This window comes from Grampus griseus, assembly GCF_964374135.1.
Source record: "Grampus griseus genome assembly, chromosome: 9".
NCBI lineage: Eukaryota > Metazoa > Chordata > Mammalia > Artiodactyla > Delphinidae > Grampus > Grampus griseus.
This window is the reverse complement of record NC_139003.1, coordinates 74186972-74211826: the sequence shown is the minus strand read 5'-3', so window position 1 is coordinate 74211826 and position 24855 is coordinate 74186972. Positions and strand designations below refer to the sequence as shown.

The window sequence follows — 24855 nt, the reverse complement described above, 5'->3', positions numbered from 1 at the left end:
AGCCCGCGCCCACCCTCGCGGGCGACCGAGGCGGGCGTCTGGAAGTTGGGGAGGTTCCGGGAGGGGCCCCCTTGTGAGAGACTGGGCAGAGGAGGCACCCGGGACGGTGGGGTCGTGGGGTTCCCCCAGGGGAGCGAAGGTTTGCCCTTCCCCCAGATGCACCTGACTTAACCCAAGCGCACCTGGATTCAGGCTGCGGGACCGTGAGCATCTCCGGAAGAAGGGCTGTTTGCCTGTCCCCAGAGGGGGAGCTGCAGGTGTCCGGTGCCTAACAGTCGGCCAGCCCTTTCCCGACAGCGAACCTCAGGCCCCACGAGTGGGATCTCCGTTTTCAGGGGGCATGAGACGTGTGCGCTGGTGTTGGGACGCCTCGTTGCAAGCTTTGGGCATCGGCACTGGCTCTGGCCGACGCTACGGACGAGGGGGAGACCCCGGAGTTGGAAGCTCCGGGGCGAGCTTTAGCTCCCGGGTTCCCGAGTTGCCAGCACTTAGTACTCGGCGACTCCCCCAGAATCTTAAATATTGACTTCCTGCTGGTGTGTTCGATAGGATTTCCTGGTGGAGGACGGTGCCTCATTGGGTTCTAAGGGCATCTAATGGCCCGAGCAGGTCAGACGTGTTTTGCGGTTAAGAGAAGCGGGGCGGCCTGGGGTCTTTCATAAGTCACCCAGCAGGCCCTGCCGGGGCCTCTGGCCACGGGGCTGGCTTGTCAGGTGTCCGTGCTCACCGGGGCCTTGGGCACATTTTGGTGGGTTTTACTGAGCTTTTAAAAATTTGCCATCCTTAAGGAGACTTGACCGAGAAGCTGCCACAGTGTAGATTTTTTGGACTGTAAGTTAAAAAAGAAGTCTTGGTTGTCTGCCTTAAAAGATCTTACTGGGGGATTTTCAGATCTTGCAAGATAAGTTTGTGGAAACTTGAGAGTTAGGGAGAAGCACTGGGTTTGGTATGGACTCATCTGGTCAGGGAGGGGTCTGAACTGATGGAGGTCTTCGGCCTTTCTAGGCTGTGTTCCTACTTTCCTAAGAATTTTTCTTCCCGTGTGGGGATGACTGTACATGATCTACCTCAGAAGGATGTTTTGAGGATTAGCTGAGTGTAATAGGACATCTTTAAGTCCATGACCAGGGGAGTTTAGGAATTACCCACAAATGACCTTAACGTGTGGCATACAGGATTGCCTGCAAAGAAAGCGAGGAAATGTGTCCCAAAGATGTGATAACTAAATAAACACAAGAACCAGAGTTATAGACCTTGCAGGCGTCTAGGGAAAAGTAGGTCAAATCATGTTCCTATTATCCTTGACAGTTACTTTTTCATGGCACAGAATACTGAAGATGTGAGGGCAGCCAGGCAATCTGTGAGCAGAATTGCTGAGGGTTTCTTTATAAATAGATCTAGAGTGTTCATCTGCATAGAGGCTTGTGTTTCCCTTGCCTGGGATGATGTTGTGGTGGACCTTGCCTAGATACATATTTACTTAATTATTCTGAATGCAGTTACTTCAAATAATGTATACTTTATTGGCCCTTCTTTAGTTCTAATACTGTATGACTTCTCTTTGGGACATTCCAAACACATTTCATAAGTGCATGGCCAGTTTTTTTATTGGAGGAAGATTGTCAAATTTTCCAATATTGGAAGCCCATAATTTTCAACTTTTTTCCCCTCCTTTGGCTCTGGAACGACCTTTGTGTTTTTGGAACCTTCCCATCAAAGGAGTTGGAAAGGGTTTGAAAGAAAGAGAAAAATAAGTGAAATATGTACCCATATTAGTTCGTTCAGGCTGCTATAACAAAATACCATAGGCTGGGTGGCTTAAACAACAGAAACTTATTTTCTCACAGTTTTGGAGGCTGAGAAGTCCAAGATCAAGGTGCCAGCAGATTTGGTTTGGTGAGAACTCTCTTCCTGGCCTGTAGACAGCCACCTTCTTGCTGTGTTCTGACATGACCATTCCTTGGTGCACATGGAGGGAGAGAGATCTCTCTCTCTTTCCTTTTTCCTTTTTGTTTTTTAAATTGAAATATAGTTGACATACTATATTATGTTGGTTTCAGGTGTATTACATAGTGATTTGACGTTTGCATACATAACAAAATGATCACCACAAGTCTAGTTACCGTCTGTCTCCGTACAAAGTTATTGCAGTATTATCGACCATATTCCTTATGCTGTATATGACATCCCCATGGCTTATTTATTTTATAACTGGAGGTTTGTACCTCTTCATCTTGTTCGCCTATTTTGCCGCCCCCTCACCCATGACCACCTGTTTATTCTCTGTATCTTTGAGGCTATTTTCATTTTGTTTGTTTTTTAGATTCCACATATGAGCTCATACAGTATATGTCTTTCTCTAACCTTCACAGAATACCCTCTAGATCCATCCATATTGTCACACATGGCAAAATTTCATTTTTTTTTAATGGCTGAGCAATCTTTCCTTATATGTATATGCGCCATCTTCTTTATCCATTCATCTATCAGTGGACACTTAGCTTGTTTCCATATCTTGGCTATTGTAAATAATGCAGCAGTGAATGTAGGGGCACATGTGCCTTTTCCAGTTAATGCTTTTGTTTACTTTGGGTAAATACCCAGATGTGAAATTACTGGATCATGTGGTAGTTCTATTTTTAATTTTTTGAGGGACCTCCATACTGTTTTCCATATTGGTGGTGCCAATTATAACCTTAACCAACAGGGCAGAAGAGTTCCCTTTTCTTCATATCCTCACCAACACTTGTTGTTTGTTGTCTTTTTGATGACAGTCATTCTGACAGATGTGAGGTAATATCTTATTGTGGTTTTGAATTGCATTTCCCTGATGATTAGTGATGTTGAGCATCTTTTCATGTGCCTGTTGGCCATCTCCATGTCCTCTTCGGAAAAATGTCTCTTCAGGTCCTTTTTGTTTTTGTTTTTGCGGTACGCGGGCCTCTCACTGTTGTGGCCTCTCCTGTTGCGGAGCACAGGCTCCGGACGCGCAGGCTCAGTGGCCATGGCTCACGGGCCCAACCGCTATGTGGCATGTGGGATATTCCCGGACCAGGGCACGAACCCATGTCCCCTGCATCGGCAGGCGGACTCTCAACCACTGCGCCACCAGGGAAGCCCCAGGTCCTTTTTTAAATGGGGTTATTTTTGTTTTTGTTTTTGTTTTTGATGTTGAGTTGTATGAATTCTTTATATATTTTGGATTAACCCCTTGTTGGATATATCGTTTGCAAATATCTTCTCCCATTCAGTAAGGTGCCTTTTCATTTTGTTGATTGGTTTCTTTCACTGTGAAAAAGGCTTTTAGTTTGATATAGTGCCATTTGTTTATTTTTTCTTTTGTTTCCTTTGCCTGAGGAGACAGATCCAAAAATATATATATATATGTATATTGCTAAGACTGATATCATACTGTACTGCCTATGTTTTCTTCTAGGAGTTTTATGGTTTCAGGTCTTACATTTAAGTCCTTCATCTGTTTTGAGTTTCTTTTTGTATATGTTGTAAGAAAGTGGTCCAGTTTGATTCTTTTGCTGTAGCTCTCCAGTTTTCCCAGCACCATTTATTGAAAAGGTATATTCTTGCCTCCTTTGTCATAGATTAATGGACCGTATAAATGTGGGTTTATTTTTGGGCTCTCTATTCTGTTTTATTGAGCCGTGTGTCTGTTTTTATGCTTTACCATACTGTTTTGATGACTGTAACTTTGTAGTATAGTTCGAAATCAGGGTGTGTGTGATACCTATAACTTTGTTCTCTTTCTTAAGACTGCTTTGACTACTTGGAGTCATTTGTGTTTCCATACAAATTTTAGAATTTTTTGTTTTAATTCTTTGATCTCTCTCCCACTAATTCCATCTTGGAGACACCACCCTCATGACCTAGTCTAACTCTAAGTACCTCCCAAAGCCCCTCCAAACACTATCATCTTGAGGCTTATGGCTTCAACATATGAATTTTGGGGGAACACCAACATTCAGTCCATAACAGAAGGGTTTGAAGGAAAGAGAAAAACATGAGAGGGCTTCCCTGGTGGCGCAGTGGTTGAGAGTCTGCCTGCTGATGCAGGGGACGCGGGTTCGTGCCCCGGTCCAGGAAGATCCCACATGCCGCGGAGCAGCTGGGCCTGTGAGCCATGGCCGCTGAGGCTGTGCGTCTGGAGCCTGTGCTCCGCAACGGGAGAGGCCACAATAGTGAGAGGCCCGTGTACCGCAAAAAAAAAAAAAAAAAAAAAAACCATGAGAAATATGTGCCAAACCAGTGGATGACTTGTAAGTACCTGGGGTCATGTGGTTAGCCCCTTGGTTACCAGTGCAAATAAATCATGGCTTAGATCTTTTTGTGGACCTTTAGTTTTGTATCTCATGAGCCGTACTTCCAGATTACAGCTGACTGATTATAGGGACAAGTTAGCACAAATTCATTACTACTGGTAAGAAAGTAGCTTTGTGCATTACACAAGTTGGTACGAAAGTTTGCAACTTCTGTATTGACCAAGATCTGATTTAGGAATATGTGAGACTCTTGCTCATGCTGTCTTGGGCTCCCACAGATCTTGACAATCTGACATCAACTGTCATCTAATAAGCTCTTTGTGGGTTGTGTTGCCCAACCCAGGTGCCTTGTAGGCTGTCTCTTATGAGGAAAAACTAAGCTGACATTTGTTACTACAAGAACTCCTGGTTCCTTGGTTCAGTCACTTCTAATCATACTGAATTCAGAATGCAAACTGATTAAGACTCTTTGCACTGCTTTAGGCTAAGTGGGGAATGGCTAAATTTTTCTTTCGGGGAGGACCTCCTAAAAAAGTCAGTGGTAAGATAAGGCACAGATTGAATTTCCACCAAAACCATTTAATTGTTTGTTTCTTTTTTTAAACTTTGTGTTATGGAGATTATGAGAGAATAGTATAATTACTACCTACCTTCAGCAGCTATTAACATTTTGCCAGTTTTGTTTCACTTATTTCTCCTTTCCCTACTTTTTTTTAATGGGAGTTGGTATATTTTAAAGCAAAATCCTAAATATTATGTCATCTCATTCATAAGTGTTTCAGTGTACATCTCTGATAAGGGCTTTTTTCCTTAGGAAAAAAAGAAAAAAACATAAAAATTGTATGGCTTTCTCAAACCTAAAAATATTAATAAAATTCACAAAATATTAACAAAATTCACAAAATATTAACAAAGTTCACAAAAAATTAACAAAATTCCTTAATGTAATTCCCATATTTAATTTTTCTCAAAGATGTCTTTTCACTTACGATTTGTTGCAGTCAGGAATTAAACAAGGTCTCATTGCATTTGGTTGTTAGGTTTTCAAATCTCTTTTATTTTATAACAACCCCTCCCTCCCCCCCTTCTTTTTTCATGCCTTTGATTTGATGGAGATAGCGGGTCATTTGTCAGGTAGAATGTCCCGCTTCTGGGCTGACTTCTTACTTGTGGTGTTGTCTAATTTGTACCTTTATTTTCAATGTTTCCTATAATCTGGCAGTGAGATGTAGAGGCTTGATTAGATTCAGACTTAAAGGCAAGCATCCTTGGTAGGTGTTACTGTGTAAAATTGTTGCATCACATCATAAGACGTGTGATGTCTGGATGTTTCTCTCTTCGAGATATCAAGAGTGATTAGTGGGTTCAGGTAGAGTCAGCTTACCCTTGTACCTTTCACCTAATGATCGTAGCATCGGTCATTCATGATTGTAACCTAGATCCATTTCATTAGAGGTTGCAAAATGATGATGATGTAAATCTATCATGCCTCTTGCATTTATCAATTGGGATTCTGTCTATAAAGAATTTACCCTCATGAATTACTTAGGTCTCCTGAAAATCAGATCGTGTAGAAAAGACAGGGAAAAAGCTTAGTTTTTTTCCTTTTATCAATTTTCTGAGTTATGATTTAGTGCCCTAACAACCTCCCATGATAATCAATGAGTTTTTCTTTTTCAAGTATCAGTAAGATCTTGTGGATCTTAATGTCTTTGTTTCAATCCATTGAAGTCAATATTCTTGTTGATGCTCAGTTTCTACTTATCTCCTGTATACTTTTTACAAGGCCCTGGTAGTCTCTAATACCTTTCTTGCTTTCCAGTACAAGGTATTCTAAGCTTATCTTGTCCATTTCCTGCCCCAGACCCAAAATCAGCCATTTTCCAAGGAGTACTGATTCTTTTTACTGAAAACCATTTGTTTCCCCCAACTTTTTCCTCTCTTAGTGGTTGCATTTTTTTAACCTTTATTTTAAGCCTTTCATCTTAAGTTTTTGTTTCTTTTAGAATTCTTCTCATCAGATGTTTCTAAGACTGTCATTTTCTCCTCTAATAAAATAACTGGTAACTACCATTCCCTCTTTCTATATATACTGTCAGGCTGCTGGGACTGGCTTATTTTGGGCTTTGGCTGCTGTGATATTTTCTGCAGTGTTCTACCACTTTCTGCATCTCCTTGAAATCTGTTTCATTTCAGCAGCTAGAATGATTCACCAGTTGTGCCAGTTCGACTGTTCACCGAAGTCCTCCAGCGATGCTCAGCCTTTGGATTAGTCTTCTCTCCCCTGACCCCTTCCCTTTAGCCACCCTTCACTCAGGCAGGGTCCCGATGACGTTACAAGTGCTCTTCAGACTTGAGACACTGGAAGTTCTCACTTTTTCATTTATCACAGTCTCTGCCCCATGACTCCCTCTCAGAGAAGAACAGAGCTGCCCATTTCCTGTGTCCGAGCTGGAATGTTTTAGGTGTGACTTAACACCCTCCTCTGCTGGAAATGAGACTTTGTTGATTGAGAAGCACATTCTGCTCCAAATTATACCAGTATGGCCAATTTATAGTCATTTTATACACGCTTCTCATAGGCAAAGCATGTAATTTGTTCCTTGTATTTAAATTAAAATCAGTGGCTAACACTTCATAGCACTTAATTATGTGCCTTGCATGTTCTTATATAAACCTTAACCCTCACTACAAGCTTGTGTGTTCAGTGCTATTATTTGTATTCTACAGATGAGGAAACTGAAACCCAGAGGTAGCTTGCCCAAGGTCATTGAGTGGGTAGGGGAAGGGAGGTTTGAATCCAGCCAGTCTGGTTCCATAGTCCATGCTCTGACTTGACTCTCTCAAATGCACTGAGGGCAAAGGGTCTTATTCTGAATGCCCATAGCCTTATTGTACCTGCCCCTATGACCTTCCACTCTGACAGTGGTCAGTTCATGGTGTTGATAATGTCACACGTTAACTTTTCTTTCATTGGAGCACAAAGAGACTTGTGATCCACCTACTGGGATTGGGGTAGGGGAACTGAGGGCTGGGGGGAGGGAGCTACTGTGGTTATAGGTGTACGGTAACTAATATTTACTAAGATTAAAAGGTGCATTCAGTGTGTCCTAAGCAAAAACGCCCAGGCCCCCCTTGATCAATCCAAAAAGCTTGTGAATTCATCCTGCTTACTTCTTTTCTTAATCTGCTATGGTAGCCTGTCAGAAGATGAAGGCCATTAAAGGGAGGTGTGCATCTTTCAGGAAAGGTGAGTCAGGTCAGAGATGAGGGCACATGTTGGTTTTATTTGAGAAACATTGACTTCCTACCAGCTCGAACTTTGATATCATAGAACTATGTTGACCATGTCTATAAGTAAAGTAAAACTCCGTGAATGTCACCTCTAAAAATATTTGGGAAGAAGGAAAAGGAATTACAGATTCATTTATTCTATTTTAATTTCTTGTAATTCTAGCAAAGGACCTCAAGGGCAAGTTAATGCCATATTGACTTTCTTTCTCTCCCCTCTGACCCCCTCACACAGGCTTTGGTTGAATAATTAGATCAGAGGAAAAGAGCTTGGGCCACAGCTTCAGAAGCTGGGTTTGAGTCACAGGGCTATCGCTTGCATGTTATTTTCTGAGCTCTCTAAGCCTCAGTTTCTTCCTCTGTAATGAGACACACTGTAGATCAGGTTTTTGTGAGAGACAATGTATGGGACGTTTTGGACACATTGGAGCTTAAATTTTTCCTTCCCCAGCTGGATGCTTATTCTAGGCAAATGGACTTTCAGAGACATATTTCTGGAAATCTAGGCACAAAAAATTTTGCTTTCATATGCAATGTCAGTTTCCAAGTTTTAGAAAAAACGCGATGTCCTAACATATAGTGAATATTTTAGATAGTGTCTAAATACTGGTGCCATAACAAAATAGTCGAGTTTCACACTTGCACTGTTTCTTAAATTGATTTGGCAGTAATTGGTAACTTGTGCAGCTAAAAATAGACAGAAAGGTGGGAGAAAATTCACTGGGGATGACTTGGAGTACTTGTCATTTTTTTGCCTCAGTATTTCATAACAACCCTGGTTAGGAATACTGACCTTTCCCGTAATGAATATGTTACCTAGGAGTAATTTGTGAGAGGTTCTTAGATTCTATGGGAAATTGAAATAGTTAAAATCAATGACTTTTTTCCATGGCTAGTTATTATTATGAGGTATCGTTCATAAATGGGTATGGAAAAGGGAAAATCCACAGACACCGCTGTGGATTCTGGCATGTCTTTTATCAGATTGAAACTTCAATAGTCCCCTAAAGGGAGGAGGTATTTTCACTGTGAGGAAACTACAGTCCAGAGAGGTTAAGTAGCCTTCCATGATCACCCAGCTAGGAATAGTATAGGTAGAATGGAGCCCAGGACCGTCTGATTCCAAAATCTGTGGCCTTTCCCCAAAACCATGCTGTCTAAGACATTGACAATAATTATAACGTGGTGTATTGAAACAGTGGGTGCCCCAAGGAGCTCCAGTGGCACAATAGGTTAGTGCATGGTACTTATATGAAACAATGGGTGCCCCAGACATTTCAAGTTTAGTGCAAAACACAGCTTATTTTCTTTCCGATGTCTTTAGTAATGGCTTCCAGGATCGATCTTTAATTACTCGCAAGATTTGGCGATGGCTTGAGTAGCAGCTGTCCGTTATCTCCCAGCAATATCAGCCATTGTACAAGAAACATGAAGGTTTGGGATGACTCATTCTGGAAGCCATTGCTCACGTGGTTTGGAAGCTGACTAGCTCCGTGTTACAGATGGACTTGGAGATCTATAAAGCAAGTAGGTTCCCTTTCAGGAAGACTGGCAGAGGAGGTAGAATGAGTTTCTGGTAACCCAGGAGTTACATTTCTGAAGGTGACTTGTTTGATAATTAAGAAACTTCAGATTAGGAAGGGGGAAGTGTGCATACCTGGCAAAGTAAATGAACCCATTTATCATTGCATCAAGTTATTGAGAATACACAAGTATCTTTTAATAAAGTTAAGCTTTGGGATATTTACCTTTTAATGTGTGATTACCTGAAGCAAATGGCTCTTAACTTTTTTTTTTCCCGAACCCAGGCCTTTTCAGGAATCTGGGATAGCACCCTAGAAAAATGCACGTGCAGTCATAGTTTTGTATCTCATTTCAGAGAGCTTGTGGATGTTCTGAAGCCTGGGTCACCACACACCCCTAGTTAAAAGGCCCTTCTTCTAGAAGCAGCACCATGGCTCTATAATTATTTTACTTTTTATCTTCCTCTAAAAATCTGGCATAGTATGAAGTGCTCGTTCAGCAAATATTTTCCCGAATTAAAGCATTTTATTGGTTTGTTGAATTGGAAATTGCTCACCTCTAAATGTAGCAAAAGCTTCAGTGAGCCCTGGGAGGTGGTGGCGTTGATGGTGATAACTATTATTATTTAACAGATTCTTATATAACATTTATCATGTCCCGGTCGTTTGAGGTACTTTAAGAACATTAACCGATTGAACCCTCATAACAGCCTTGTGTGGCAGGTGCTCTCACTGGCTTCTTCTTGTCTAAAGTGGAAAATGAGGTACAGAGAGGCTGAGTAGGTTGCCTGAGATCACCTAATAAGTAGAGGACGCAAGATTTGAACCCAGGAAATCTGGCTCCACATTACGAGGTCTACCTGTTCTGCTGTATCCTCTCTCCAAATAAAAGGATGTATTTCCTTGATTATAGTCTCTCTCTCTTTTTCATTTTAATACTTTTGAAATAGGAATGTGTGTTAAATTGATGTGGTCATTTAATGGGATATTACTTTTTTCCTTGTGAAACTATTATTAAATTGATAGTATACCTTAAAATTTTGGTGTCTTAGAATAAAACAACGATAGTAAGCCATGTTTTAGTTTTTAAATGTAGCTGAATAGTTTATCTGTAGAAATATCAAAGTAAATCACAGCTTTAAAATGGTGCGTACAAATCACGCACTTCCGGATCTCTCCCATGTATACATGTTATTAAACTTTTGTTTGATTTTCTCCTGTTAAAAAATAAATAAAATAAAATGGTGCATACAAAGAAAACCCCTATTTGTGAAGTGTGAAAAATTGAATGAAGAGTATATTAACAATTTATCTGAGCACTGATAATTGGTTACATAATGACTTAAATGACAGAGGAAAATACATTTAAATTTTTTCCTACAAAAAGCATGAATATCCTTAAAGTAATGTTGAAGGTGAAATTACATATACATAGAAACTTTATTATTGGTTCCCTCCAGATTTTTTTTTTTTTTTTTTTTGCGGCACGTGGGCCTCTCACTGTTGTGGCCTCTCCCGCTGCGGGGCACAGGCTCCGGACGCACAGGCTCAGCGGCCATGGCTCACGGGCCCAGCCGCTCCGCGGCATGTGGGATCTTCCCGGACCGGGGCATGAACCCGTGTCCCCTGCATCGGCAGGCGGACTCCCAACCACTGTGCCACCAGGGAAGCCCCAGGTTTTTTTTTAAGTAAAATTTAAAAGTTAAACTTCCCATATAAATTCCTTTTTTTTTTTTAAACTAAGAACCTTGAGTATACCCAAATGCCAGTAGATTTAGACTTGGCCTTTGAGTCACTGTACATTATGTGGGGAGTTGGCAGATCTTATCTTTTGGGACTCAGTTAATCTTTTTTATGTTTTATCTGCTTTGTTCATGAGGCATTGGCTTCTCCTTCGTAAAATGCTTTTCTTTGCATTTTGCAACATTTGTGTTTTCTGTAGAAAAAACATAATTCAGGATTTCTAATAAAGGCAAAACATACCTTTCTAAAGTTAAAGAGTCCAGAAAACCAGGACTTCTGCAGTCTAGCTCGTAGTCTTCCTGTATTTTTTTCTAACTTGTCTGGCAACTTACGCTGTAGCCCCATTGGTGGTTTTGCTGTTCAGTTCAGTCGAATTTGACCTTGTCAGATCATTTACCTGCAGCTGTTAGGAGGTGTACATGCAAATACTTACGATTGCCCAACACTTTTGCCTTTGGTGCTGGCTGTAAATTTGTTTTGCTCTCACCTGTTACTATTGAGGGAAGTGAACGGCTTATCACTTCTGTTTGGTCTAACATTCTAAATGTTGAACATTTAGAGTTCATTATAATGAACAAACACTACAAATGGTTCACTCCATCATATTGTGCTGTGAATTTATATGTAGGTATGAAATCTTCTTTTGTAGGGGAAAAGAAAGAAGAAGACGTGTGACGTTACCTTTTAGATATTAGGGGAAGTATGATGCCTGTTTCAATCCATGAAAATAGAATTTGGCTTTGGTATAGGAGAGAGGACATTTTTCTGTGTGTTTGTCATTTAACAACTGTGTGGATAAGTCAAATAACGTTTTTGAGTCTCCGTCTCTAAAATGGAATACCAGTATTCTATCATGATGGAATTGATGGTGGGAGAGGGGACCAGTTTTCATTTCTTGGCCCTTGTCTGCCCAACCAAGGTCGGAGCAGCGGTCTCTCTCCATTGAGATGCCACCTCAACCCCCAGAACACTTTGGGGCATATCTTAGACAGAGGGAAAGATGGATCATTAATATTCACCTCATCTCTTGAGTTGAAGAGGAGGAAGATACTGCTTTAGTAGAAAGAGCATTTGAAGGAACAGGAAGATTCTGCTTCAATCGAGAATCTGTCATACCAGAAGAATAAAAAGGACATACCTATGAATCTGTTTCTAGAAGATTAAATCATTTGTTTGGCCGTAAACAGAATTCTGGGAGAGGTATCAGAAGAGAACTTGTGACTGCAGTCCTTCGTGTCTGGGGAGAGCTTACCAGGTGGTTTTATCTTTTAGATAAGAGTTTTTTTGCTATTTCTTAGCATCAATGAAAGCTATTTCTTAGCCTTAAATGAGCATCAATATTTGTTTTCCTCTACTGTTTAAAATGTATGAAAAATCTTCAAATAGCACCCATTGAAACACCGAAATTTCCTACTCTTCTTGGCACATAACTTCTTTTAAAAAAAAAAAAAAGAAAGAAAGCAAAGAAGCCTCCTAGTCATATTCTAATCTACCTTGACTATCTCATAAATTTAGAGCTTAAAACAACTCAGCACATTCAGTTCATCAGTAGTTGACTGTTCACTCCGCTGTCATTTATGTAAGACTTTACATTTGCAAAGTGCTTTCACATTCTTATTTTATTGTTTTCGTCGCTCTGGAGTAGGCATTCCTTTCGCATATAGACAGAACAAGTTACTGAGCTTTTCATAGGGCACAACCTCACCGGCTGTGAAGCAAAGGTAGTGCCCACCTCACAGGGTGGGAGTGGAAGTAAATTAATCTGCACAGCGCTTTTCAGACAGAACTGGCTGTGTTGAGAAGGCTTAGTGGAAATTGCTGCTGTTGTCCTTGCTGCTGTCACCATCATGGCCTGAAATGACAAATCTGAGGGATTTCAGGATAAAGCCCTTTGAAAAGCTGAAACAGGTCTTATTGGTTATGGTGATAGCAATTAAGTAAGAGGCTCAGACATTGGTATCTTGCTAAAGGTCACAGCGAGGAAGTTAAGAGTCAAGGGCTCCTTAGGCTGGAAGGGTCTCTGATAGGATATCTATGGTCTGTTCTCCCTGAAGCTGTCAAAAATGGGGTCTAAAGGAGGACTTCTCAAACTGTAGCATACACACACCTGAGAATCCCTGAGAGCTTGTTAAAACACATGTTCTCGGGCCCCAATCTGAGAGACTTTGATTTCATAGGTCATGGATGGGGCCCAAGAATCTGCATTTCTGTCAAGTTCCAGGTGATGCTGATGCTGCTGGGTCATGGGCTCACACTGGTCTAAAGGGCCTTAAAAGTTTGGTCCCCTTCAACATCAGAAGATTACTGAGGCTAGGAGTCTACCGCGTGTTCTGTTTGCCGCCTCCACGATGGAAGGACAAGCCAAGATGGCAGTCTGTGACTATAAGAACTTGATTGAATTAATAATATTGGAAACTCCCCCTTATTGGTTTCCACAAAGTGAGTGGCAGTTCCAAAAGCAATGAGCATTTGAAACATAAAGGGTGCATGGCAGCTGAGCGGATCAATTCTGTTTGTCAACCCCCTGCACCCTCTTTTGTGTTCTGGTCTGTACCTTGGAGTCTGCCCCCTGGATGTGCATCACTAGGGCTCGTGCCATGTGGCTTTGGTTTGCGTTCAGTCAGTGGAAGGCCGGGGAGCAGAGGAGTCGGGGTGGGTGTCTGCCCCTTCTGCTTCCTGTCTCCTTCAGTGTGGTACTGGCAGTGACCGTGACCGTCTGTTACTAGCTACAACAGGCCAGTCTCTCCTCCATCACTTCAGCTCTCTCCAGCCTCCAGTAAAGCTGTGTCTTCCCCTAGTCCCTCCTGCCTGTGGCTGTTAAAGCCTTGTCATTACTAACCCCTGTGTTCTGTAACCTCTGCTGCTGGGTCTCGGAACCTTGCCCACACATCTTCGATAGGCTGTCTTTTGAGAGGACCCTTGATTGATATAGGAGCCTAAGGAAGAGCAGTGCTGGGAAGAGTGACAGTAGAAGGTGTAGCCTTGGGTGCCAAGAACCTTGTGAATGGAGTGGGCATGGGCAGTGATTGGCCCAGCCCCTGAAGTTTAGGTCGGGGGTAGAGGTGAGGAGTGCAGGGAAGGGGACTGGCCTCTAAACGGATGCTGGGTTAACCTCAGAAGGTCCTGGGAGGTTTCTGGTGAGAAGCTATAACTGCGCCAAAATGTGACCCGAGTGCCGTTCCTGCATCATTTCTGAGCGTAAACTTGGACGGCTAGGGTTCAGAGTCAGAGAAGCTTTTATATGAAGAATCTGCATTCCTCTTCTACAATTGCCGGACAGGTTTTTTGATTTTTGTTTTCCAGCCCCTGCCCTTTTCTCAGACACCCTTAGCGTTGTTAGTCTATACACAGGAGTTCTAAGGTCTTTTTGTGGTTCTTTGATCTGGCTAAATTTTGTCACAGTATATTGAACATGTTCTGAAATGCCTGCCAGAACTACATTCACAAAGTAACAGGTAGTTGAATAGAATAATTACGCCTTCGGTTCCTTTGCCCATGGGTTCCAGCGATGGGCGTGTCAATAAGGTGAAAAACACTTTTCATGGTTTTGGCACTCAGCCACATCATCAACTCCAGTAACCTCACCATGAAGCAGGACCACAGCACAAACTCGTACCAATTCTGTGTGTTTATCAATTCTTTTATATTGAAATATTATGCCCAGGTTGAAACTATTTCACAGCTTGTAGAGATTTTTTTTTTGGGGGGGGATAGTGAAGGTTATCTTAATACCTTGTCTTAATAAATGAAATGTTTAAAGACAAAACAGGCCCTTGATCTCAAATTTTCTGTTGTTACAATTCTTTCGGAAGAAGAAAAATTCTCCATGAGGAAGAATGAATTCTGGAATTTTTTTCCCTCTTTCTGGGTTTTCATATATTTATGTGTCAGAAAACATGGCTATGTGAGGGAGTTGGGGGGTGTGACCTCATACAATTGAGGCAAATCATGAATCACCTTGTGTAACCGTGGCACAGACTTAAGGCATATGAGCCCTTTGTTTTTGCTGAATTTCCCCTCCTTTCTGGTCATTTATCCAGTAGGACTTGGTGGCTGGGCACCCAGAGAAGACAAGCCACAGAGGAGAGTATCCCACGTCTACCAGGAAGGGGATGGTGCCTTCCTAGATGGAGGCTGCCTTGAAGCGGTGATGTGTGAGCATCACCTGTTAGTGGAAGCTGACCAGAGGGAGTGAGGAGGGCTTCTAGCGCAGATGATTCCGAGAGAGCTTGTATCCTGTCCAGGGAACAAAGAGGAGCTCAGTGTAGAGGAGCGGGCATGGCTGGGCCCCCATCGTAGGCTTCTTTTCCAGTCTCAGACCCTGGGGTGCGGACGGTCCTTGCTGAACTACCTTGCTTCCACCTCCTAGAGTGGAAGACCTCCCCATCTCCCTACCTGGCGAAGGAGCCCTTCTCTTCTTAGTATCTCCATCTCTGCTTAGGCCCTGAGAAATCTCTGGGAGCCTTTGTCCTGGTGTTTTGAGGACTCATCTCCTTACTCACTTCCCTTGGAATGAGGTATCCATCTTCATTGTGGGTTTGGTTTCCTTTGGCTCTACCCTTCTTGTTTTTCTCTGCACGTCCTCCCCCAAGCTTTGTTCCCTAAGGCTTGTCTCGTGGACCGTTTTCCCTGCACGTCTTCTCTGAATCAGCTCATCCTATTGTTTGCTCTCCTTGTTTCCCTGCACAGCCCTCCTATTTCTTCATCCTTTTACCATTTACCTGACTCCAGCTGAAGGCTGTTTGATATGGAAGGGGATGCTACATGCTCTTTTTAGAAATTTGGGTGATTCATGCCCACTTTTTCATGTTAAAGATTATTAAGACTCTCAGGGAAGCCCTTATCCAACCTCCCTTAATTTTTTTTTTAAGATGATTTAAGCTCTTACAGCACTTAATTTCCCAAGACAAGAGGAACTTCTGCAAGAGCTTGAATAACCACTGTCTAGCTGGTCTCCATTGGGGGATGCAGAGTTTACAAACATTGATTTCTGATTAACATTACATTTTCAAAACTACCTCCTTTAAATAGAGACTTCTGTCCTGGTCAAAGGATGTGTTCAAAAAGGTATTCCTCTGGTGAGAACTAGGATTGTGAAATTCAAAATCAGTTTCATTTCTTAATGACCGTAATAAATGTAGAACCTTCATTTAAGCCATTAGCTGTGGGAGTACAAGGCTAAACAGAACACAGAGTAAAGTGGATTAATGATTTTGCTAATCATTCTTTTGCTGCAGGCAGCTTCTTAATAATGTAGCACCTACCCCTGACATCCCAGACTGCTGTCCAGTGAGTCATCCTCACTTTTGCATTTCTTGGTATCTTTTCTTCCTTCTAAAAATCTGTATAAGGCACCTACCATCTGATTTGTCAGGATAGCCCAGGTTTTGCTGCAGTAACAAATGTACCCCCAAATCTTTGTGGCTTAACACAGCAGCAGTTTTATTTCTTATTCACAGAAAGACCATTTTGTGTCTGGGTGCTTGCCAGGGCAGCTGTCCTCCATGTGGTGGCTCTGCTTCCATGATGCATTTCCATGTCATCACCTTCCACGATGACTGCGAAATGTGAAGAAAGAACGGAGAATTTCACAAGGGCATTTAAACGCCTGAAGGGACTTTTGCTCTCATCTCATTGGCCAGAGCAAGTCACATGACCTCACTCATCGCCAGGCATCAGGGAAGTGTCTTCTTCCCAGGAGCTCTGAAGGAGAAAAGGGACACAGGTATTAGGAATGTCTCCCTCAGGCTGCGGAAGCTGAGAAGTCAGAAGTGAATAAAGGCATAATACCAGTCTTGTAGGTCCAGCTGGGGAGGTAAACATGTTTGTAGTGTTACAATATAGTCTTACAAAGCTGTACAAATTGCAAAATACATAGCACGATAATGACTATGATAGAACAAAAAGCACCTAGAAGCACAAAGTGGGAACATCTACCTCCCTGGGCTGGAGACGAGAGGAAAACTTTAAGTGGAGGTGACATAGGGCCGGGCTTTGTCTGTTTGCCAGGTTTAGGTCTGCGTTACCTTGGTAAGGGTGGTATCTGGTCTTATCTTATGTGCTGCATCACAGTTCAACTAATCATTCGGGATACAGCTCTAAGAAATAGGCTTATCTCTTCTTTAAGACCTCAAGAAAGAAATGAAAGCACAAATGAACGCAAGAGAACAGATCTGCCAGATACCCACTCACCTACTTCAAGTCTTTGCACAAAGGCCATTCTCTTGATGAGACGCACTGGGCACCCTATTTAAGATTGTAACATTTACCTCCTTCCCGTGTCCTATTCCTATTCCACCTTCTAATAAATAATTGATAATTAACTTATTTATTTTGTTTATGCTCAGTCTTTCCCCACTAGTATGTAAGCTACCCAAGGGCAAGGATTATTGTCTGTTTCATACGTGGTTATAAATTAGACCAGTGCCTGGAGCATAGTAGATTCTTAATAATGCTTGAACACATGGGGGATATTTTCTTCCGTTAGACTTCCTCTAAACTGTACATGAAGTTGTATACTTACATTTATTTCCTTCCATAAAACTTCACCACTTTTTAATTCAATAAATATTATAGCGTACCGGCTACCATTCCCTCAGGGAGCTAGATTGGGGACCACTTAAGGAGCTCATAGTCTGGTGGAGAAACTTCTTGTAGTAATTAATTAAATTTAGCAAGTATTGGAGTGCCTATAGGTATAAAAGAGGAAGTTTGTTCTTTTTGAGTATGACATGCCAAGACTTAAGATTTGTCTCTATATGTCATGAACTTTCATGGAAAACCTCTTGCCCGGTGCTGCTTGATCCATTCCAGTGGCTCTCAGCTTTTCCCTCTGTCATGAGACGCAGGAAGCATGGTCATGGCGCTCACCTGCTTGACCATCCCAGGGTTATGTTGCATCCTCGGTCAACAAATGGTAGATTGTTTCTCCCGTAAGAATTCCACCGATCTATTCGGTATATTGCTTTAAAAAACAAATCTGCTTTGATTTAAAAAAATTAAACCTCAGTATTTCTCTTACTAGTGTTAAAGCTCTTGTGGCAAATAGCAACTAAGTTAAGGATGTCACCATGGCCCATTTAAGAATAATTGCTTTAGACAATATATACTATGAGGAGAAAGGAGATTGGGCTTGATTAGCAGGATGGAAGGGAACTACTGGGGGGAGGTAGTATTTGACAGCAGGACTTAACTTACTATACCACGCAGAGAAGACAGTAGACTAGGTCAGGGCAGAAGTGAGCATGGCATGGAGGAGGGACACTGAGGGATGGGCCTGGCTGGGGCAGGAGTACAGGGTAAAAGGGTTGGCTCTGTAAATTGAGGGAAGGTGATGAACAATCTTGAGTTTGTCTTTGTGCTAACCTTGTTATCAGCAATGGAAAGTGTCATTGGAAAACCTGTGTGCAGTAGAGGTTGCCAGACTTTGTATTTAATGCCCTAGTAAATTTTTTTTTTTTTTTTTTCCTGGTACGTGGACCTCTCACTGCTGTGACCTCTCCCGTTGCGGAGCACAGGCTCCAGATGCGCAGGCTCAGCGGCCATGGCTCACGGGCCCGGCCACTCCGCGGCATGTGGGATCTTCCCGGACCGGGGCACGAACCCGCGTCCCCTGCATCGGCAGGTGGACTCTCAACCACTGCGCCACCAGGGAAGCCCCTACCCTAGTAAATTTTTTTTTTTTAATGGAGAACTAATGTGTGACTTCAGATTTCAGAACACACCCCCTAATAAAGAACTGCTCTTCATAGTTCCATAGAAAAGTACTACATTGTTTTTATTCTTATTGTGCCTCACACTGACATTTGAGAACCACTCCATGCAGTACATATATGGGTTTGGGGGACAATATAATGTTGAGACTGTATGTGGACGGGATTTAACAGTGAAAGTTGCAGTCACCATCAGTTGACAAAAACATTTCTTAAAGTCTAGTCTAGGTGGGTGGGGTGCAGAATGGGGAAAGGAGAGGTTGAAGGCAGCAAAATCCCTTGGGAGGAGGTTGTCCAGGTGACAGGGGCCGAGGGTCTGGTGTGAGATGGAGGTGTTGGAGTGAGAGGTCTGAGAATTTGGAAGGTCAGGATGCCAGGATTTAGTGATTTCCTCTCTGTTTTCATGGGGAGCTTAAAATTAGCAAGAACTCAAAATAAGTTCCTGGTGTTGAAAGGAATATAACTGTCGGAAATATGACCAGGGCTTCCCTGGTGGCGCAGTGGTTGAGAGTCCACCTGCCGATGCAGGGGACACGGGTTCGTGCCCCAGTCTGGGAAGATCCCACATGCCGCGGAGCGGCTGTGCCCGTAAGCCATGGCCGCTGAGCCTGCGCGTCCGGAGCCTGTGCTCCGCAACGGGAGAGGCCACAGCAGTGAGAGGCCCGCGTACCGCAAAACAAACAAACAAACAAAAAAAGAAATATGACCAGAGGTGGTCTCCATACAGAAGGTCTTAGATTCCTGAGACGCTTACTTAAGAAATTATGAGAGCGTGTGTGTGTATATGTGTGTGTGTGTGTGTGTGTGTGTATGTATGTTTGAATGAAAAATTGTGTGTAAGTCAGCTTATGTGAGGGGAAATAGAGGGAAAGGGGATGCTTTTTAAATGACTAAATGGTGGTATTTGTCTTTTGGACATTTTTTGAAGTTTCTGTGTTTTGGTTCCAGGAAGGAGACGTAAAGGGCGGTCTGCTCTCATTCTTGTGGGTCCCTCAGAGTTGGTCCTGCCTTGTGGCCTCAGGGAGATGGAAATGGAGGCCTCCCTCTCTCCTGGTCCTCCCCACTTCCTCCCCCTCCAGTGCCTTGTCCTCAGGCTGCATCTGCTCAGTGCCGGGTCTCCACCTTCAGTGCCAGCTAAGCATAGTGCCAGCTGCCCTCAAACTCAACCTTGGGTCAGGCAGAGGAAGGTAACGTAGGAGATAGCCCATGTGGGAAGAGAGGCAGCTGACTAGATAAAAAGGAGAGTATTTCTTTTAATCCTGCTTGTCTTTTTCCAGTTCTTCAATTTCTGTGTATTTAGTCCAGGGAATTGTGACCTAAAGGTACCCATAGCTGCTTGTCTCAGCAGACTCAGGTAGAAAATTGCAAAGGTTTTCGAGGCTGACCACTCAAAATCCACCTGCCTTCTGCTTGACATTGAGAAAAACAAAACCCACTATTTCTTGCTTTCATCAATTTCCTGATAGCTCTTGCTTCCCACCCTATAGGATGAAGATTTGGCTCATTTACGTGACAAGTAATGTGCTCCCCCCAAAGCCTACCTCCCTCTTGCCAGTGTCCTTGGGTAATTGAGTTGTTACTGGGCCAGAGTTCAGAGGAGCCTCTTGTGTTCATCTAAACTTGCCTCTGTAATTGGACTTGGGACTGAGTCAGTCAGGGGTCTTGACTGCAACCACGAGAAACCAACTCTGAAATTACTAGAAGGGTGTCGGAGGGCAGGTCGGCCTGCAGAATTATTGCAAGACTGGAGAGGTAGGCTTCAGTAGGGGCAGGAACCAAGGATATTTCCAGAGAAGAAGCCACAGAATGTAAGCATTAAGAGCACGAATGTTGAGAACAACCAGCCTGGGTTTCTCTGCCATTCACCAGCTGAACAAACTGTAGGCAAGTTACTTAATCATTCTGTGCCTTCCAGGATAGAAATGCATTCATATTTGTAAGAAGTGCTTAAAACAGTGACTGGCAAATAATAAGCAGTGTCTCAGTGTTTGGTGAGTATGCATTTCTAGCTGAGGTTGTGCATACATATACATATATTTTGGCTTTTAGCTGCTAAATATAATGCCAGGTCGCTCTCTGGGCTGCAGGCTGCTTCCACGCCCACAACCTCTTCTTTGCCGGAACTAGCTTTTGCTTATCATGAATTGCCAACCTTTGTTCAAGGGCTTTGTTTCAGTTCTTCCTGGTTCCCTCAGACACATCGATTCTGGAACTTTATTAGCAACAGAAGCACATAAAGATCACAGTCTCTACAACTGGGGCTTTAGTTTTACTCTGTCACCCTGAGCGATAGCGTATCAATTTTTTTCTGCCACTTAGTGTCTTCTTTTTTTTTTTTTTTGCTACTATGTTTTCATGATCATTACTAACATCCCCCTTACTCTTTCCTCCTGTTGTTTTGTTCAAGGAGAAACAGCCAGAATGGAAATTCTCATAGATGATAAATCATCCTACCTCTGTGAAGGGTTTTAGGAGCCCCCCTCTTTTTAAAATGTAGCATTAATATTTAAACATATTAATATTTAATAATTAACATTGCTTATTAATGTCATTTAATTATTGTTAATATTAATAATTAATATTTTAAAGAGAACAGGAAAATTTTTTTTTTTTAATTTATTTTAGGCCGCATTGGGTCTTCGTTGCTGCGTGCGGGCTTTCTCTAGCTGTGGTGAGTGGGGGCTACACTTCGATGCGGTGCGTGGGCTTCTCATTGCGGTGGCTTCTCTTTGTTGGGGAGCATGGGCTGTAGGTGCACAGGCTTCAGTAGTTGTGGCACACGGGCTTCAGTAGTTGTGGCTTGCGGGCTCAGTAGTTGTGGCTTGCAGGCTCTAGAGCGCAGGCTCAGTAGTTGTGGCTCACGGGCTTAATTGCTCTGCGGCATGTGGGATCTTCCCGGACCAGGGATCAAACCTGTGTCCCCTGCCTTGGCAGGCGGATTCTTAACCACTGTGCCATCAGGGAAGTCCAAGGAGATTTTTGTAATATGTATTCTTTTCCCTCTTCAATTTGGTTCAAAGACAATTACATCTGTCCATTCTTTTATTGAAATAGTCTTTTTCTTAAGTAAGATTATTAAGAGTGTTGGTTATTCTGACAAACCAGGTCACAGTCCGTCTATAGAGAAGCTTTACCTAAGAAAAAAAATCAATGACTAGGTGTAGCCCATGTGTTGAATCTGCTGTTTTGGGTCCCAGGTTTAGTTGGTCACTCTGTCTCTCTCTCTGCACAAACACATATAATATCTTGGTGTATGGTCCTGCAGTTCAGCCTGTTTTTGAATATGTAAATATGAATATTTAAATATCTATTGAATAATTTAAAGATTCAGGTAGCTTAAAAATTTTTTCATTGACTTTATAAAAATTAATTTAATTAATTAATTTTTCATACACCAGGTTCTTATTATCTGTTTTATACGTATTAGTGCATACATGTCAATCCCAGTCTCCCAATTCATCCCACCACCCCCTCCCCCGCTCTTCCCCCTTGGTGTCCATAGATTTGTTCTCTACATCTGTGTCTCTATTTCTGCTCTGCAAACCGGTTCATCTGTACCAGTTTGCTAGATTCCACACATATGCGTTAATATACGATATTTTTCTTTTTCCGACTTACTTCACTCTGTATGACAGTCTCTAGGTCCATCCACCTCACTACAAATGACCCAGTTTCGTTCCTTTTTTTCACTGACTCTTTAACATGAGAACTGTAGAATCATTATAATGAAATGTTAGCATTTAATATGAATATATATAAAATAACAGTGGGCCCAGGTTTTATCTCATTTGGCAGGCTGTATAACGGGATGATTAAAAGCATTTTGTTTCAATTATATACATGCATACGTTTGTGTGACCTGGGTCACCACGTAAAATGTACTTCTTACTGTGGGTTGTAGTCAAAAAAGTTTAAAAAGCAATGATTAAAAAAAAACAGCCATAGCTTATTGCAGCTGTGTCTCTGCTCACCTAGTGGTGGGTTCCTCCCTCAGGCATAGATGAGTCGGAGAGAGCCAGACAGGTGGTTTAAAATCGAATGCATTACCCGGTGAGTAACAGGACCATGATTGTGGCGAGGTGTTTGTTGTTCAACTTGAGACACACAAGACTTAAGTGAGAGTTATGTGAAAGGAATAGCCTGCCATGAGTTATGGAATGAATTTTTAAATGGAAAACTTTAAAAATGAAGTTCCCCTCTGTGTGTCAGATGTAGTCAGCAATAAGAAATAGGGATCAACTTTTGAAAACCTTCTGTTAGTATTGAATCTTGACTACAGAAATGTGGGTGAGAGTGGAGAAAGCCCAGTTCTGTTCTCTGCAGGTGGAACCGGACTGTCTTCACCTTCCTATTGAAGGCTTTATTTATACTGGGTGACTCTGATGACTCTTGTGATGCATTTAAATATATTTATAAGGAGAAAACACAGGTACACAATTGTGGTAATTAACTCCTGGAGCTTCCTTTGCTCCTGATTACATTTCTAGCATTGCTATTTAAAACCTCATTGAAATTAAGAAATAGGTTTGACAAGGCATTGAATCGCCCCATGGCCTGGAGGCTCAGGCAATTCACAGGCAAAGTTAGAGCCCAGAAGAGCCTTTGACTGCATAGTATGGCTGTAGTTAGGTGTTTATTTACTTAGTTTTTGAGATTTTCATTTTTAAGTAAATTTGGAATTTCAAAACCTATCAAATATGGTTTAAAATTAAAAAAAATTATTGTGGTGGGGCTTCCCTGGTGGCGCAGTGGTTGAGAGTCTGCCTGCCGATGCAGGGGACACGGGTTCGTGCCCTGGTCTGGGAAGATCCCACATGCCGCAGAGCGGCTGGGCCCGTGAGCTATGGCCGCTGGGCTTACGCATCTGGAGCCTGTGCTCCACAACGGGAGAGGCCACAACAGTGAGAGGCCCGCGTACCGCAAAAAAAAAAAAAGGAAAAAAGAAAAAATTATTGTGGTAAAATACATGTAACATGAAATTTACCATCGTAACCATTTTTAAGTATTCATTCAATAGTGTTAAGCGCACTCACATTGCTATGCATCCAATCTCCAGAATCATATGTGGGTTTAAAGCCAGACGGTATAAAAGCTTTATTATAGGTATGCTTTTACTCTAGGATTTTAACAATATTTTAGTATTCTAAGTTTTTCCATTAACTCAAGCAGTGTCTTCTAATTCACGCTTCTAAAATATGTAATAGAAATAGAAGGAAATCCTTGGTTACTCGCTCACTGCTGTCCCTTCTGTGAACATACTCCTTTCTTGAAAGTTCTTGGTCAACTCAGTTTCTCTTATAACTATTTTTGAAGGAGTCTTGGCATTTTATTTCAAGGGACACGCATAATTGCAGACTCAAAATAGTGTAGAAATACTTGCATCTGCAGGACTCATACCCTGGAGAGGGGTATAACTTAGGAAATATGAAAAGGTTTCAATCTTGCATTCTTTTGCAAAAATTTTGGTCTAATTCAGTTTTATATGCGATCCATAAATGAGTTTTAAAATAGTTTTCATTCTAGCTTAGTAACTGCTTTAAAAGCAACTCTCTTAATGGACTTGACAAGGGGAGGGAGAAGCGTAAGCTGGGACGAAGTGAGAGAGTGACATGGACATACATACACTACCAAATGTAAAATAGATAGCTAGTGGGAAGCAGCTGCATGGCACAGGGAGATCATCTGCGTGCTTTGTGACCACATAGAGGGGTGGGATAAGGAGGGTGGGAGGGAGACACAAGAGGGAGGGGATATGGGGGATATACATATGCATGTAGCTGATTCACTTTGTTATACAGCAGAAACTAACACAACACTGTAAAGCAATTACACTTCAATAAAGATGTTAAAAAAAAAAAACAACTCTCTTGGTGATTTACTCTTACCTTCAGTGAAAGGTCTGTGTGGAAAAGTTGTTAATTGTTTATGTACTTAAAGGCTTTTTAGAACTGCTTTTTCTCTTACAGTTTGAGGATTTCGTCCCAATCTGCATGTTGAAGTCTGAGTACTGACATTTTTTTCTGTATTGAACTGGAGAGTTGTCGCTCAGGACTCAGAAGGGGATGTGATGGACAATGAAGCCCAAGAGGCCTGGACCAAAACTTACATTTTTTGGTTTTGTTTTGTTTTGTGGTACGCGGGCCTCTCACTGTTGTGGCCTCTCCCGTTGCAGAGCACAGGCTCCGGACGCGCAGGCTCAGCGGCCATGGCTCATGGGCTCAGCCGCTCTGCGGCATGTGGGATCTTCCCGGACCGGGGCACGAACCCGTGTCCCCTGCATCGGCAGGTGGACTCTCAACCACTGCGCCACCA

The 24855-nt window shown here is 42.4% G+C and overlaps 1 protein-coding gene across 3 annotated transcripts in view; it reads left to right on the top strand.

Annotated features, from left to right (window-relative positions):
• The window catches only part of RAPGEF5 (Rap guanine nucleotide exchange factor 5), a gene marked incomplete at its 5' end in the record, with an annotated part of 214756 nt that overhangs the window by 283 nt on the left and 189618 nt on the right, over window positions 1-24855 (top strand). The gene's annotated exons all lie outside the window — the stretch shown is intronic.